Genomic DNA, 14582 nt, shown 5'->3' with positions numbered 1-14582 from the left:
AGAGGCTGAGAATTGCTGGAATGGGACTGGTGAGGATACTGGGCTGGTACTGTTCCCCAACTGGGGAAACCTGGCAGCTCCCCATCTTTGCAAGGGGATTTAGTTCCCCTTATATGACCCTAGCTGAGCCAAGATGGGTGTTTGGAAGTATGAACAGGGTTTGGATGTGTGGTAGGGAAAACTACTGTGAACCTGTGGGTCTCTGTCCCCCGTGTCACACCTGTGCAAGGCAGACTTGGGGGCACAAGCAGAAAGGGAGCTCTTCTCAGGTTTTGTGGAGCTGTATGTACCCCCAGCTGTGCTCTTCCTCTGGTGTTTTTGTTCTCACAGCCGTCATAGATATTTTTATGGGGCTTTTGTTGTGGTTTTTTTTGGTGGTTTTTTTTTGTTTGTTTGTTTTTTTGTGCCATCTCTAAACATGGTATGAGAGTAAGAGGATGGGGCATCTGGATTGAACAGTGCTGGACAGAGGTGAGGGATGCCCCAACCCTGTACTAGGGCACGGCCAGCTTTTGATTCAGCCCCATGGGGTATGTGAAGGAAGGCAAAAATCTCCAAACCCTCCATCTCTGGGGCTGCTACAGGTTAAACCCCGCAGGTGTTTGTGCAGAGCCCCAGGCTGGCAGAGTATTGGAAGCAAGGTGCAATATCCTGCCCTAGGGCAGCTGGAGCAATCCTGGGGCCAGCAGTGCCTAGAGCCAGGGGAGCAGTAGGTGGCCATTCCCTGTGCTGTGGCAGCCCAACTCCACACGGTTTCATGTCTCTGCTGTGGTGAGGGCTGCTCAGCCCCAGCCCTGTATGAGTCACAGTGGAACTGCGGGTGGTTGGCACCCTGGAAACACTGGGTAAACAGCAAAACACAGGCCACAGGGGCTTGAAATCATTGTTGGGTGGCTTTCTCCTCCCTGTTCTGCCTGTCCCAACACAGTGGCCCCACAGCAGCCTTGTGCAGGCAGCCCTGCAAGTGCTCTAGTGCAAGGGCCCATGCATGTGCCTTGTATGTGCTGACTTTCCCTGTGTGTCTGAAGACTTTTCCTGTGCATGTACAAACAGGTTCAGGGCCCTCTAGCACGTACATACACATCCCTTGCACACACAGGCACTGCAGCAGCCTGTGGGGGACACACACAGCACCCCCTCCGTGCTGTGTGCCTTTCAGGCTTACAGCTGCTCCAGGAAGGGCTGTTCCACAGGGCAGCAGGACCCAGCTGTGCTGGCACTGGCCAGGTCAGGGGGTTGTTGGGGTACTGGGAAATGGTGCAGCCATCCTACTGGCCCCTCTTGGCTGGGGAAGTTTTGGCCTGCAGCAATGGGGTCTGTGCCCCATTTGTTCTAATTGGTACTCCTCAATCCAGCTGCATTCAAGGTGTTGGGGGTCCTGTTTGCTGCCTCTCCCCTTCCTGTGTCCCCTCCCCACAGCCTTTGGGCTCTTCACAGCACAGAGGCACACTGGAACAGGCTGGGCAAAGCCCACTCATTGCAGCCACCCACCCCAAACCACTTGCTTCAGAGCTCAGCCATCCTCCCACAGGTGGGCAGAGCCTTTCCCGTGGGTGACAAAGTGCCAGCCAAGGGCACAGGGCTGCCCTGGCAGAGCCTCCACCTCCCTGCTGCACCACAGTGCCCCAAGGATTGATGCCCACCCCAGCATCCTGCACCCCATGGCACCTGGCCTCCCCTGACCCTCAGTGTCTCCCAGCCCAGCCCTGAACCCACCCCGACCAGCTCAGCTCAGGAGCACGATAGAGAAAAGGGCTGGTGCTGCTGCAGAGGGTGGGAAGCCCCTGTAGGTGATGCTCAATGCAGCCAGCACAGGTGAGCAGCCTGCGAGGTGGGTTTGGAGCAGCACAGAGGGCAGCAGGATTTGAGAGTCCGCGCAAGGGTCAGGATATTGGGGACACACCCCCAGCCCTGCGTGTTCTCACTCCTTCCCTAGGTTCTCCTGGGGACATTCCACTCCAGCCAGGCAGAAGGGCCTTATGCAACATCCCTCCCTGCTCCTCAAAGCGAACACCATGTCCCAGCCCAGCCCAACCCTGAGGGAGCCTTGCACACAGATGCATGAGTGGGATTTTCCACGCAGTCCTCTGTGCACCCATGGATCCAGGTCAGCCTGCTGCAGCCGCCCAGGACCACTTGCAGGCCTGGGAAGCCTCTCAGGAGGGGATGCTGTGCTGCACAGTGGAGGCTCTCGCTGAAGGGCGGCACAGGCTGTGGGACCAGCCCTGAGCAAGCCACAGCTTGGTGCCAAGGGAGTTGGTGCATGGCGAGAGAAAGAAGCAGCTGGAGCCTACACAGGCAGCCTGTGCTGGGGCTCTGAGTGCAGCAGTCTCCCAGGACACCTGCACAAGCATTCCATGAGCACTGGGAGCTCCACATCTGGAACAGCTAGAGAGGGACAGATGCAAATGTGAGGGTGCACCAGAAACAAGCCAAGCATGCAGAGCCCAGCCCCAAGAACCCATGCAGCAGGGTGGGTGGGTTGTGCAGAGGGGATGCACCAGAGCTCAGGGTCCTAATCTAGCTCCTCTCCTTCCCCACAGCTCACCCACCCTCTGCTATGCCTCAGTTTCCCCTCTGCTCATGGCCCCTGGGAAGGGGGTTGTTCCAAGGTTGGGGCAGGCTAAGACCCTAGCATGCCCAGCTGGGTAAGAGGTTTTGGGCAGGCAGGTCCAGGCCCAGGCCCAGGCAGAGGGAAGGGAGCTGTTCCAGCACATGTACGTGCCAGGAGCTGCTGGCAGGGCTGCCCACCACAGGCATGCTGCAGCCCTGCCCTTTGCCAGCACTGTCAGCCCACGGGCACCAGCACATGTGGGGTAGTGGTAGCATGTCCCAAACCAGCACAGGCTGTTCTTGTGCCGTGGGTCCCAATCAGCACAGGCTGTTGTCCCACTGCTGTACCACCCTTGTATAGATGGGGATCCAGCCCAGGCCTGTGTCCTCTGCTCAGGGCTGGGACAGGACCTGGCAGTGCCAGCCACCAGCCCCCTCAGGGCTTTTGGACCCATCATAGGTCACAGGGCTGCCCCCCTGCCCCATGAACACTGCCAACCCCTGTCCCCCCACAGCCACAGTGGGATGGGGACCTGCCAGAGCCAGCCCAGCAGCTGCAGAGGGCAGAGGCTCCCTCAGTGTGCCCAGGTCTCAGTCCTGCTCGGATGGGTACGCCGTGTTCTCTGGTGGTTTGTGTCCCCGGCACCCTGCCCTGACACCCAGGCACAGGCATTTGTTGGTATCAGGAAGTGAAACAAGCAGCAGGCAGTAACCTGGCAGCATGACTGCAGTGTGCTGTGTGCACAGGGTGCACCACACTCCTGCTGAGACCCCACCACCACCAGCTGACCTCGGCACAGCACCCCTCCCTGCCCTGACTGCTGCTGGGGATGCCTAAGGAGAGCAGTTGGCTCATTCCCTCAACCCTCAGGTATCCTCCTGTGCTGCAGGATGAGTTTCCCCATTGGAAAAATAAAATAATGCCATGATTTGTGGCCTCTGGGCTGCAGCTGTGTCCCCACCCTGGTCAAGTCCTGTGGGGAAAAAAACCCTGTCAGCAGGGCCTGTTGCAATGGGACAAGGGGGACAGAATTAGATTGGATATAGGAAAGGAGTTTTTTATTATGAGGATGGTGAGGCCCTGGCACAGGGTGCCCAGAGCAGCTGTGGCTGCTCCACCCCTGGAAGTGTTCAAGGCCAGGTTGGACAGGGCTTGTAGCAGCCTGGGACAGTGGAAGGTGTTTCTGCCTATAGCAGGAGGGTGGAATAGATGACCTTCAGAGGTCTTTTCCAACCCAAACCATTCAGGGATTCTATGATTCTATGGCTCTTTGTTCTGGCTGGTCCAGCTCTCCCGGCAGGCCCCTGCCTGTGGCACAGGACTGTCATGCTTCTGGGACCCAGACGTGCTGGCTGTCCTTTCATCACCACCCAGCTGGAGAAAGGGTAGCCCAGTGAGGAGCCATCTGCCCAAATTGTGCCATGGGTCAGTACACAGGGAGCTGCAGCTTTGTACCCATGCTGAGGTGGCTTTGTGTGTAATCCTGTGCACAGACACTCCCCAGGTCCCTATGGGACCTGCTGTGGCAAAAGGACTTCAGCTTCCCAGGTAGAAACAAGGCCAAACAGCCCCAAGGAGACCAGCTTAGAGGCAGAGAGAAGAGGGAAAGGGATGGAGTGTGTAGGATTGTGTTAGGGAAAAGCAGGAGATACTGTGGAATGACAGCACCAAAGACAAAAGTTGCTGAGGCAGGTGGAAAATGGGTCATGCAGGAGGAGTACAAGAGTGCAAAAGACACAAACAACCTGAGATGCCTCCTGCGTGTCCATGGCAGAGCCAGCGACAGCTCTTAGGAGGTTAATGGGACCATTAGAGGCGATAAGGAGGCAGCTAAGCAGTAAAATGTTCCTGAGAAAGTGAACTTCCTCATTCCAGCCAAGAAAGGGAGATTGGTTCAGAGCAAACAGCACCAGGATAAACAACTCAATTAGAAACAGCAAGTTCTCGAACCCAGACAAACAACCCAGACCCGGAAGGTTTCATGTGGGAACAGTCACGCTTGCAGCAAACACTTCCCCCTGGGACTGCCACTTAATGAATGAGCACTTGGACTTACAGAAGGTGCCAGGGATTAGCTGGGATTTAGGGGCCTAGGGGACCTGGCCAATTTGCTTTAATTGATCATTAGAAACAGCATAATCCCCAGGAAAATCAGCGTGGGAAATCCGGGCGCCAGGCTCCAGACTTTGCCAGGACTTAAAAGAGGACACAAGTCACGAAGGGGTTGCCTTCACCGAGAGGGCTTTGCAAACGAGTGGTTTGTGTTGTCCCTGGCCGTCTGGGGGCTGCCCGTGGCATGTCTCAGTGCCCAGCTGCCTGCCTGGTGCCCTGCCTGCAGAAGCAGCTGCCCGCACTGCCTGGCTCCCAGAGCAGAGGGCAGAACAGAGGGACAAGGGTTGGCCTGCACCCCGGGCAAGGCTGACCTCTGGGCCGTGCTCCTGCACATCCCACTGCCACGGAGCCCAGGGGCTGCCTGCAGGCCCTGCTGAGGCAGGCACAGGCAGCTGGTGATTTGGTGTGAGTGACAGTGCAGGCAGCTCTGTGCCAGCCTGACACCGTTTCTAGACGCTGACATGGACATTTTCCCCTGAGCTCAGCACTCGGGTCTCCCTGGTATTCAAGGTCTCCTGCCAGCCTTCCCAGCCTAGTCAATGATTAGCCGGGATGGAGGTTGCCCAAGAGCAACCAGGACAGTAGCACAGCAGGAATGACATCCCCAAGCAAGCACTGGCTCTGCTGGCCGGGGCAGGGTGCCAGGTCCTGACAACTCCCGCACAGCTTTTTGCTGACACAGCCAAGGTGTGTGGGGCCACCCCACTGCAGATGGTGGTCTGCCCAGAGGGTCCCAACCCTCTCCCTCCCCCTGCAGAACCAAGATCCTATTGCCACCATGGGTCAGCTGTGATGGCCTCTCTGCTCCATGGAGACACTGGCCCCTGCTGCCAGAGGGGTCACGGGCCACTGCACCGGGATCAGGGCCCTGGCAGGACATCACTCCACTCTGGCTGGCTGTGCCACGCCATGCTCAAGCGTGTTTGTTGTGTCTGAGCCCTCCTCTGCCCCCACCACCCTGCCTGGCGCTGGCCTGCTGGGCCAGCTAGGGCATGCCTCCATGGCAGGAGACATCCCATCTCTGGGATCACAACCTGGATTGATTTTTTGGTCTTTGCTTTTTGCTGTGGAGCCACCCTGGCATTTCAGAGGAGATCTCAGGTAAAGGGCTCACTGCAGCAGGCACCAGGGGTAGCCAGGGCTTGGAAGGGATTGCAAGAGGTGGGCTGCAAAAAGCCACCACTCTCCTGGAGAATGGATGGGCTCTGTTTGTATTTGCACAGTGCAAAGCGGCACAACACTTCCAGTTTTTCCCCTCCACCCCTGGAGAAACTTCCCACCCAGGCTTCCTGCACTCTGCTCTCAGTCAATTCCATAATTCTTTTGTGCTCACAGCAGAAGATACACTGTCAGTTAAAGACAATCCTTGGCCACCTCTGAGCCAAACATAGCCAAACTTCCTGTCCCAAAGGTCCTAGAGGTTTGAAATGGGATTCATGACCTGCTGGGAGCATTCTGGTGCTCTGGAACATGGAACATCAGTGTGGTCCCGTTTTTCATGAGCAAACTGATGTAGAAGGGTGATTACAGCAGAGCTCCTGAACAGCCCCATGCCCTTGGGAGATGCCCCCAAGGGTGCTCGAGCCAGGGTGATGCAGCCAGGTTTGTCTGTGGGTCTGGAGGCCCTCAGCTGCCCTGGCCTCCCTGCCAGCCCCCCACAGGCTGCCCGTGAGGGACAAAGCTGATGTGGTGGCAGGGGCACTGCAGCTGCCTTGGTGCCCTGGGGAGATGGTCCCACTGCGGGGGGTGGCTACTGGAAGGCCTGGGGCCGGTGGCTGCAGCCATGCCAGCAGCCTGTTATTGATTCTCTGGGGGGGAACCTTTGGACAAGGGAAGGTTCGAGGCTCAGGGAAGGCAGGGGCAGAGTCCAGGCTGGGCTCTCTCTGTCTGGGCTCCCTCAGCTGGTGCCTGCCAGGCTGGGAACAGCCACACTGCAGGTGAACACATTGCACAGGGGCTGGTGCAGGGTGTGAGCACAGCCCATGCAGGGACTTGTCCCTGTCCACTAAGGTCCAAGCTGCAGTGCCATCCCATCTTGGTGTGAGGGGCTCCATCAGCCTAGTAACAGCCACAGAGGGAAGAGAGGAGAGCTTGCCCTGGGTGTCTCTAGGCTATCTCGATTGCAGCACCTACCCTGCAACAGTACAGCAGCCCCTGCACCCTGCCCTGTGCTCACGGCAGCGTGCTCACACTGTGTTCACACTGTGCTCACTGCAGTGCACTCACACTGTACTCACGGCAGAGTGCTCACACTGTACTCACACTGTGCTCACGGTAGTGTGCTCACACTGTACTCACACTGTACTCACACTGAGCTCGTGGCAGCAGCCCCTGCACCCTGTCCTGTTCTCATGACAGTAGCCCCTGCTCTGTGCTTGGCAGCACAAGGCACTGTGGCCACCGTGGCTGCATGTCGGCTGCCATGGCTTCCAGCCGGGACCAGCTTCCTCCCATGGCAGCTGCCAATTAAACCAATTTCTTGGATGGCTTCAGCGATGCAGGAGCTGGAGGCTTTGTAGTTGTGCGGCCTCTTGGGCCACCCCCAGGGTCTCCCTGTCCCCCCAACGCCCTCCCCATCCCCAGGGCAGCACCTGCTCTCTTGTGTAACACATGGCCTGATCACCCTGGGCAGTGCCTCCACTGACCCCTCTGCTCTCCATAAGCCTTATTGGGAACATATCCCAGCAGGAGCCAAGTGCTGGGGACTGTCCCGGCCTCAGCAGGCACAAAGGAGGCAGCGCCATGCTGGGATGTGAGCCAGAGGCACCTCTGAAGCTGCCGCCTGGCCCAGGCCCCGCTGGTGCCAGCCTGCTGTGCCCAGAAGCTGTGGCACCAAGCAGAGCAGCACATCAAAGCCCTTCTTGCCTCAGCTCCCCAGTGCCCCGGCACAGAGAGGCAGTGGCAGGGAAGATGGGCAGGCAGGGCCAGGGCCCCCATGGGGCTGGGATTCAGGTGCCTTCTCTCTCAGAGCACCCCCTTCATCCCACCAGAGCTCAGTTCCAGCATGTAACAGGTACCCAGAGTGGCTGGGGCGGAGCAGAGACAGGAACACTGCAGGAGCCAAAGCAAGGCCCACAAGCACAGACAGCAGTGATGGCCAGGAACATGGATGTGACCCTAATGGCCAGGAACAAGGAGAGCCCTGAGGTCTGAGCCAGTCACCGCAGGACATGGGAGCTGCACTCCCACAAGCCCAAAGGGATGGACAGACAGCACGGTGGCCAGGACCTGTGCAGTCTAACAAGGAGGATGCAGAAAACTCCTGGGGTGTGACACCAGGGAAACAGACACAAAGGTGTCCTGGGCTGGGTGGGACAGTGCTTGGACAAACACCAGTGTCCCTGTTAGTACCAGTGGGACAGGAGCAGCCCTGGAGGCACGTGAAACATAGGTTTGGGCCAGCTGTAAGAGAGAGCCTCTATGGCAATGGCAGTGGTGCTACTGACCCTGGTGTCAGCAGCATGGTGGGACACTGCACTCACACAGGGGCATGCACTCAGCTCTGCAGCCATGGCACTCTCACACACACGCATGCATTAAGGCACATGCCTGGCTCCATGCTCCGTGGGACCAGGGCCTCATCGTCTCCCCGTCAGCCTCTGGGGTGGCTGAAGGCTCAAGAGGTGCAGGAGAGCCCCTGCTGCAGGAAGCAGAGTGTGAGCAGTTTGGCTGCTCCAACAACACTTTGGGAATTTGGGTCTAGTGGCAGACATGGGGCAGAAATCCTTGGTGCTGACACCACCCAGAGCTCTGGTGGCTCCACAACACAGGGGCTCAGGGACCAAGGGGAGCAGGGCCAGGACCCAGCAAAGAGCATGAATGGCAAAGCAGTGAGCACCAGAGGCCGAAGGCTCCTTAGCTTGGTAATTATTGTTATTGTTGTCATTATTGTAATTACAATAACAGCAACAGCTACAGCTGGATGCCGTTGCATCACTGCTGGTATCATTGCCATTGTCACTGCAATGGGAAAGTGACGCCGCAGGGCAGAAAGCACCTTAGTCAATGTCCCTGCAGTGTGTCCCTCTCTGGGCACTCACAGCAGTCTGCCCCTCCCTCCAGGGGCCCACAGCCTCAGACTCTGCTCTGCTGCCTGCAGGTGTCCACACTGAACAGGACAGGTGGGTCTGGAGACAAACTGACAGCTCAAAAGCTCCCTGCTGATCCCAGGGGTGTGCCTCTTCCCCAGGTCAGTCTCTGCCAGTGACCAGCTCACTCTGCCCCCAGGGCCTGGCATGTTGTCATTTGGGGTACAGCCAGAGCAGGTGTCACTGCTCAGAACTCTGCCACTTCCAGGGAGGATGCCCTGTTCATGGGACAGGCCCATGTGGTTTCCCAGCTCCCCTTCTACCCCAGAGAAGGCTACTCTTAATGGAAGGATTGTTAGAGAATGAAGGGTTGCAGCAGCAGGCAGTTCTGGGCTGTGGGCTGCAAAGGGCCAGGGATTACCCTGGGACAGCAGTCTGGTGCCAGCACCTCTCCAGCCAGAGAGCTAAGCCCAAAGTGCTGGAGCCCAGCCCATCTGGCAGTGGCCAGGCTTTGCTCTTTCAGGGAGCTGGAGCAGGGATGCTGCCCATCTCTCTCCCTCCATGTCACCTGATCATTCTCAGCCTCCAGGTGCTGGAGGGGTTCTGCTGCACAGCTGGAGCTCCCAGCTCTCCTGGGTGGTGAAACAGCCGTGTCAAAACTCCTGGGGTGGTGGAGCAATGCCTGGGAGCTAATATTACCCAGAAGTTTACCAGCTGTCCTGGACAAAGGGAAACACTCCCCAGCTTCCTGTAACTGCTCACTCTTTTATCATTTCACACTTAGAGGGCAACCATCCCTCCTGCTTTGCCCCTAGCTGCCTGCTTCCTTCAGGACACCATGGGGAAGCAGAGCTACTCCTGTTTCTCACAGGGTTGAGCACCCTGGGAGCACCCTGCAGCATTTCCAGCAGCCCCAGCTGTGCCTCACCATGTCCACTGCAGCTGGGGCAGAGCTCATACATCTCCTGTCAGTGCCACCATATCATTGCACGGCGTGGAGGAAGCTCCTTCTCAACCCAGGAGCAAACCCCTGGTCCAAGCCAGGCCTGGATTACACTGAGGGGTTTGTGGCAGCAGCAGGTCTGCCTTCAGTCCACGCAGTCCTGCCTAGGAGAAGGAGCACATGCGTGGGAACACGTGAGCACACACAGAGACCCTGTGCCTTAGCTGTGTGGGCCATCCCAGCAGTACCTGAACCACTGAGGCTGTGACTGCTCAGAATTCCTGTGTTGTGGAAACAGAGAAGGAACGTGTAACTTTAACAGCTCTGACCTGGCTCTGCGCCCCTCTGTCTGCCCCCACAAAAGGTCTGCTGGCAGAGCTGGCCGGGGCAGGGGCAGGGGTCACTCTGCACACACGCTGGGTGCAATTAGGCAGCCAGAGGCTGCTGTGAGCAGCACTGCTGCAGCACGGGAATGCCACAATATTAATTAATCCAGGCACTGGCTTGGGGCCAGGATAGACCTTCCAGGAGCTCAGGCAAGAAGACAAAAATGCCTTTCCAGGAGGTGGGTGTCTAACCAGGCCTGGATCTGGCAGCCAGTGTGCCTGCCCTTGGGCTGCATCTGTGCCCCATGGCTTGTGGTCACCAACTTCTGCCTAGGGCTGGAAGAACCAGCCCCTGCTCCCTGTCACCACCCTGGGGACATTTCAGCTCAACTCCCATGGCCAAGAGGGGCTAGCAGCTGGGGGCAGAAAGCTGACAGGACTTCATGAGAAGAAGAGGGAGGACTTGGAGCTCTGTGGCCACCTGACCCCCACGCCAGCCACAGGCTAGTCACCACAGTGTGCTCAGCACTGTGCCATCCAGGAGCTGGGTGCCAGGGCCAGGCACTGTGCTCTATACAAGCACATCTGCTCTGCTTGCTGCTCCCATCACAGTGACAAGTGGGCACCAGGACAAAAATGCCTTTCCCTTCCCACCTCCACAGGGCAGCAGGACAGACAGAGGTGGAAAGCTCATGGGGAAGGTTGAGGTAAGGAACCAAACCCTGAGGCTGGCCTGGTACCCCTGTGTCCAGCCTGTCTCACTGCATCCCAACCCCGGGATGGTCCCATCATTGGCAGGTTATGCTGCCATCACTCAGCCTTCAGCCTCCTCCTCCTCCTCCTATGAGCCCTGCTCAGTCTGGCTCTGCTCATCAGCTCTCACGCATTCTGCCACCAGCTCTGAGCAGCACAGGGCAACCTGCTCTGGTATTTGCTAAAGCTGGGTCCACAACCCTCAAAATCCCCCTCACCTGATTCCCCCTCATCCCATCCAGATGTCTTGGTGAGGGACCATGTGCAAAAGACAAACACACGTCCCCACATGTAGTGACCAAGACACTGGGACCTGGGAGAAGCTGAAGGGGCTTTCCAGCCCAAACCACTCCCAGAAAGGAGCAACTCCCAAATACGTCAAATATAAAACATTTTCTTCCTGTTTCAAACTTAATTTTTGCATCGGGCAGAACTGATTATTTGTAATGAACTATAAACATGGAGAGAGGCACTGTGCTTCTGCAAACTGTTTCTTTTGGGAATCTCCCAGTTTTCAGGTCTAACAGGTCCCACAGATGACGCCTTATTGGCATGGGCAGAGTCTGGGCTGACAGCTGAGAGTTGCTGTGCCCTGTATTTTTAGAATCTGGATCCCAGTCCAGACCCACCCCTACCTTGCTCTGACCCCATGAACTCTGGTCTCCAGGTTTTGAAGTGCCTTGGAACACCTAAAGAGCTTCGGTCCCCAGCAGTGTTATACTGCTGCTGAATGTATTTATGCAGAATAGGATTTATTTTTTAAATTTAAATTGGTCTCTATGTGTTTGCCATGGAGGTACCCAAGTGTGTCATATCCTCCCCTGGACAGAGAGCAGACTGGGAAGGTGCCCCTGGCATTGCAGGAGCTGATGCACGCCCCATGCCAGGGGCTGTGTGTGGCAGCAGCACTGGCAGGATTGGGCCATCCTGGTCTGTGCCCAGCTGGGCACGTCACAGCCAGGGCATGACAGAGAGCCTCAGACCTCTGGCTGTCCTACTGATGGCAGTCTGTCCCAGCTGCATCCCCAGTGCAGGTCCTGCAGTGCTCCCCTGTGCTCAGGCACTGCAGCACTGCTGCAGCCCCTGCCATGGAGGAGCTGCTGCTTGCCCATGCCCATGTTTGGGTGTTTTTGAGCTGGCGGATGACTCAGATCTCTGTTCCCAGCACTTGTTTACCGAGATAGGTGGAAGCAGCAGGAGCAGGAGGCTGGTGGCGTGGTGGCCGCACGCTGCCCAGGGTGTCCCCACGTGCAGCTGCCACTGCCACCCACTTCTGTCCCCCTGTCCTTGTGCCGGGCCTGCTCAGGGACAGCTTCTGCTTTCTGCTCTCTGGAGTAGGAGGCTGCTGGCCCCACCAAGTACAGGGAGTGCTGGGGAGGGATGGGAGAGGCAGAAACAGAGCCGGGTGTGCTGCTCCAAAGGGGGTCCTTCCAGGCTGTTTTACCCCTCCTCACAGGATCAGCCCAGCAGTTCCTTCTGTCTTATTCAATGCTGGAGCAATGCAGCCCCTGGCCAGCGCCATGGCCCCTGGCCAGTGCCATGGCCGTGCCCCCAGCCTGCTGCCGGCTCTCCCAGCTGGCAGATGGCACCGTCCCCTCACACGCCTGCCTGGTGGAGACAGGGGGTTTCTCGGAAAACCACCCACTTCTTGTCCTGCCTGAAACAGCAGCTCAGAAAACACACTGCAAAAACCCTCGGACCTGAGCAACAAGCAGCTGCTTTCCAGAAGCTGATCCCACAGCCCCTGTCCCAGGGCGCTATTCCTGGGGGATTCCTGGGGATTCCCAAGGATTCCTGGGAGCCTCCCCAGCAGCCCCTCAGCTCCCCACCACGCTGCACAGCCTTGGGCGTCTTCCCAGCCCTCCTGGCCAGCACAGCTCCCTTTGGGTTCTCCTTTGGCTGCTCCCTTCGGACATCCCAGGGCTTCCCTGCACCGAGTCCCTCCCCGGGCACCCTCATCCCCAACTCAACCCTTGTTCTGCGAGCAGGAACCAAAACCTGTCCCTTCCACCTGCCCACGGTGTCTCACAGAACTGCCCAAAATAGCTCCAAAAGCCCTAAAATATCGCTGCCCACTCAGCCCAGCTCGTACCCTGAGGAAGACGTGGGGGTGTGCAAGGCTAGGGGTGAGCTAGTAGAGGGACCAGCCCAAGAACGCGCATCCCCTGGGATCATCATTTCCCCATTTGCACACAAACTGCTGTTGCTGTGGCGACAGCTCAGCCCTTGCTGCTTCCTCCCACAAAATCGGGTGACATGACGTCATCAGGCGGCCGTGAGCGTGGCCAGGGCCGTGACTCAGAGCTGGCCACCGGCCCCAGCCCCTCCCCGTCTCCCCATGCCTGGGCATCTCTGGCTTTCCCAGAGCAGTCCTGAGGCAGCAGGATGCGGAGCCTTGGTCACGATTAGCGCGTTCAGAGGGGGTGTCCCCAGCTCTCCAGCCCGGCTCTGCATTAGCCAGTGCCTCCCCCAGTGTGTCCCCGCTGGGCGAGTGACATCAACTCGGGCAGTGCCACCTCTGCCTCCTTCCCTTTCCATACCACGACATCCACCAAGGACCAGGAGCTGCTGCCCTGAAGCCTCCTATTCACAAATGAAATGCTTCTCAGTGCTTTCAGGTTAATCCCGATTCACTGCCAAACCATCCAGGTTTCACAAGCCGGGGGAGGGGTCAGGAGAGTAAGTTTGGGGAAAGCCAGGTACAAACAATGTCTGCAAAGGATCAGCCATCCCGAAATGTTCACAGCATCTCCAGAGAATGTTAGTCCCCCTGTATTAAACTATAAAACTCCCTGTTTCCAGTTCTCTCTCCCACTTCTGCTCCACTGGGGATGGAGGACCACCCCCAGCTCCCCTTATCACCAGCCAAGGAGCCAGGGACCAATTCTAGCTCCCCTGAGTCTCCAGCACACCTCCTACTCCATCCGGGATCCCCTCATACTCCTCATGTTCCATCCTGCCTGTTTGTATGCTGCTACCCTGGTTACTGGCCACTGAGTCACCACCAAAGCTCTCAAAGGCAGGAAAGCCCAGACTCATATTTTCCATGGGATTCCTACAACTCATTCAACCTTCTGAGGTGGGGAGAGATGTTGACTGAGGTAGAGAGAGCTGCTGATATCACAGGGATGTCCCAGGGACCAGGGCTGTCTACAGAAGGAGCTGCCAGGAGCGCATCCAAGCTCTGCAGGAATGTTGGGGTTCCTTGGGGTTGTACGAAGGGATTCCTTCATCCTTTTGAAGAATGGATGCAGGAGAAATCTCTCCCCAGCAGCTGCTGTTGCAGCTGAGCAGCCGCGGTGGGTGCCTGTGTGTGGGTTCACTCCTGACATTACTTTGTGAATCCACCCTCCTATGGATCCTGAGGCTGCTCACCCCTCCCCTTCATATCCCCAGTTTTGCAATACTAGGAAAAAAAGTTCCCCAGCTCCTGATACACCCCCAACCAACACAGGCCTGTGAGGAACCAGCATCTGGAAGGGATCAGCACAGTAACCACTGCAGGGGAAGGGGAGGGCTATAAATAGCATCAAGTTTCCAAATCAAAACTTTAGAAAAAACAGCAAGCAAAGAACACAGGCTGAGGCGCTGGCTTTTCTGCCCAACGTGATTATATATATAGTCATTTTTTATTCCTAGCTTGCTTTCAATCTTCCCTTACTGCTGGGATGTTCTGGGTCTGTCCTCTTTCCCACTGGGCAGCTTCCCAGAGACATATTTCTTGGAAGGTTGTAACCTCTTTTAGTAGATTTTAAATTACTCGCAGGCAGGAATGTCCCAGGACTCATTTTCTATTCATGTAGCAAGACAGGCTTGTTGTCCCTGCCTCAGGGCTGGCCGTGGTGGCCCTGGGGTGTGGAGGGCAC

This window comes from Cinclus cinclus, chromosome 15 (assembly GCF_963662255.1).
Source record: "Cinclus cinclus chromosome 15, bCinCin1.1, whole genome shotgun sequence".
Lineage (NCBI taxonomy): Eukaryota > Metazoa > Chordata > Aves > Passeriformes > Cinclidae > Cinclus > Cinclus cinclus.
Note: the sequence above shows the minus strand (reverse complement) of the source record.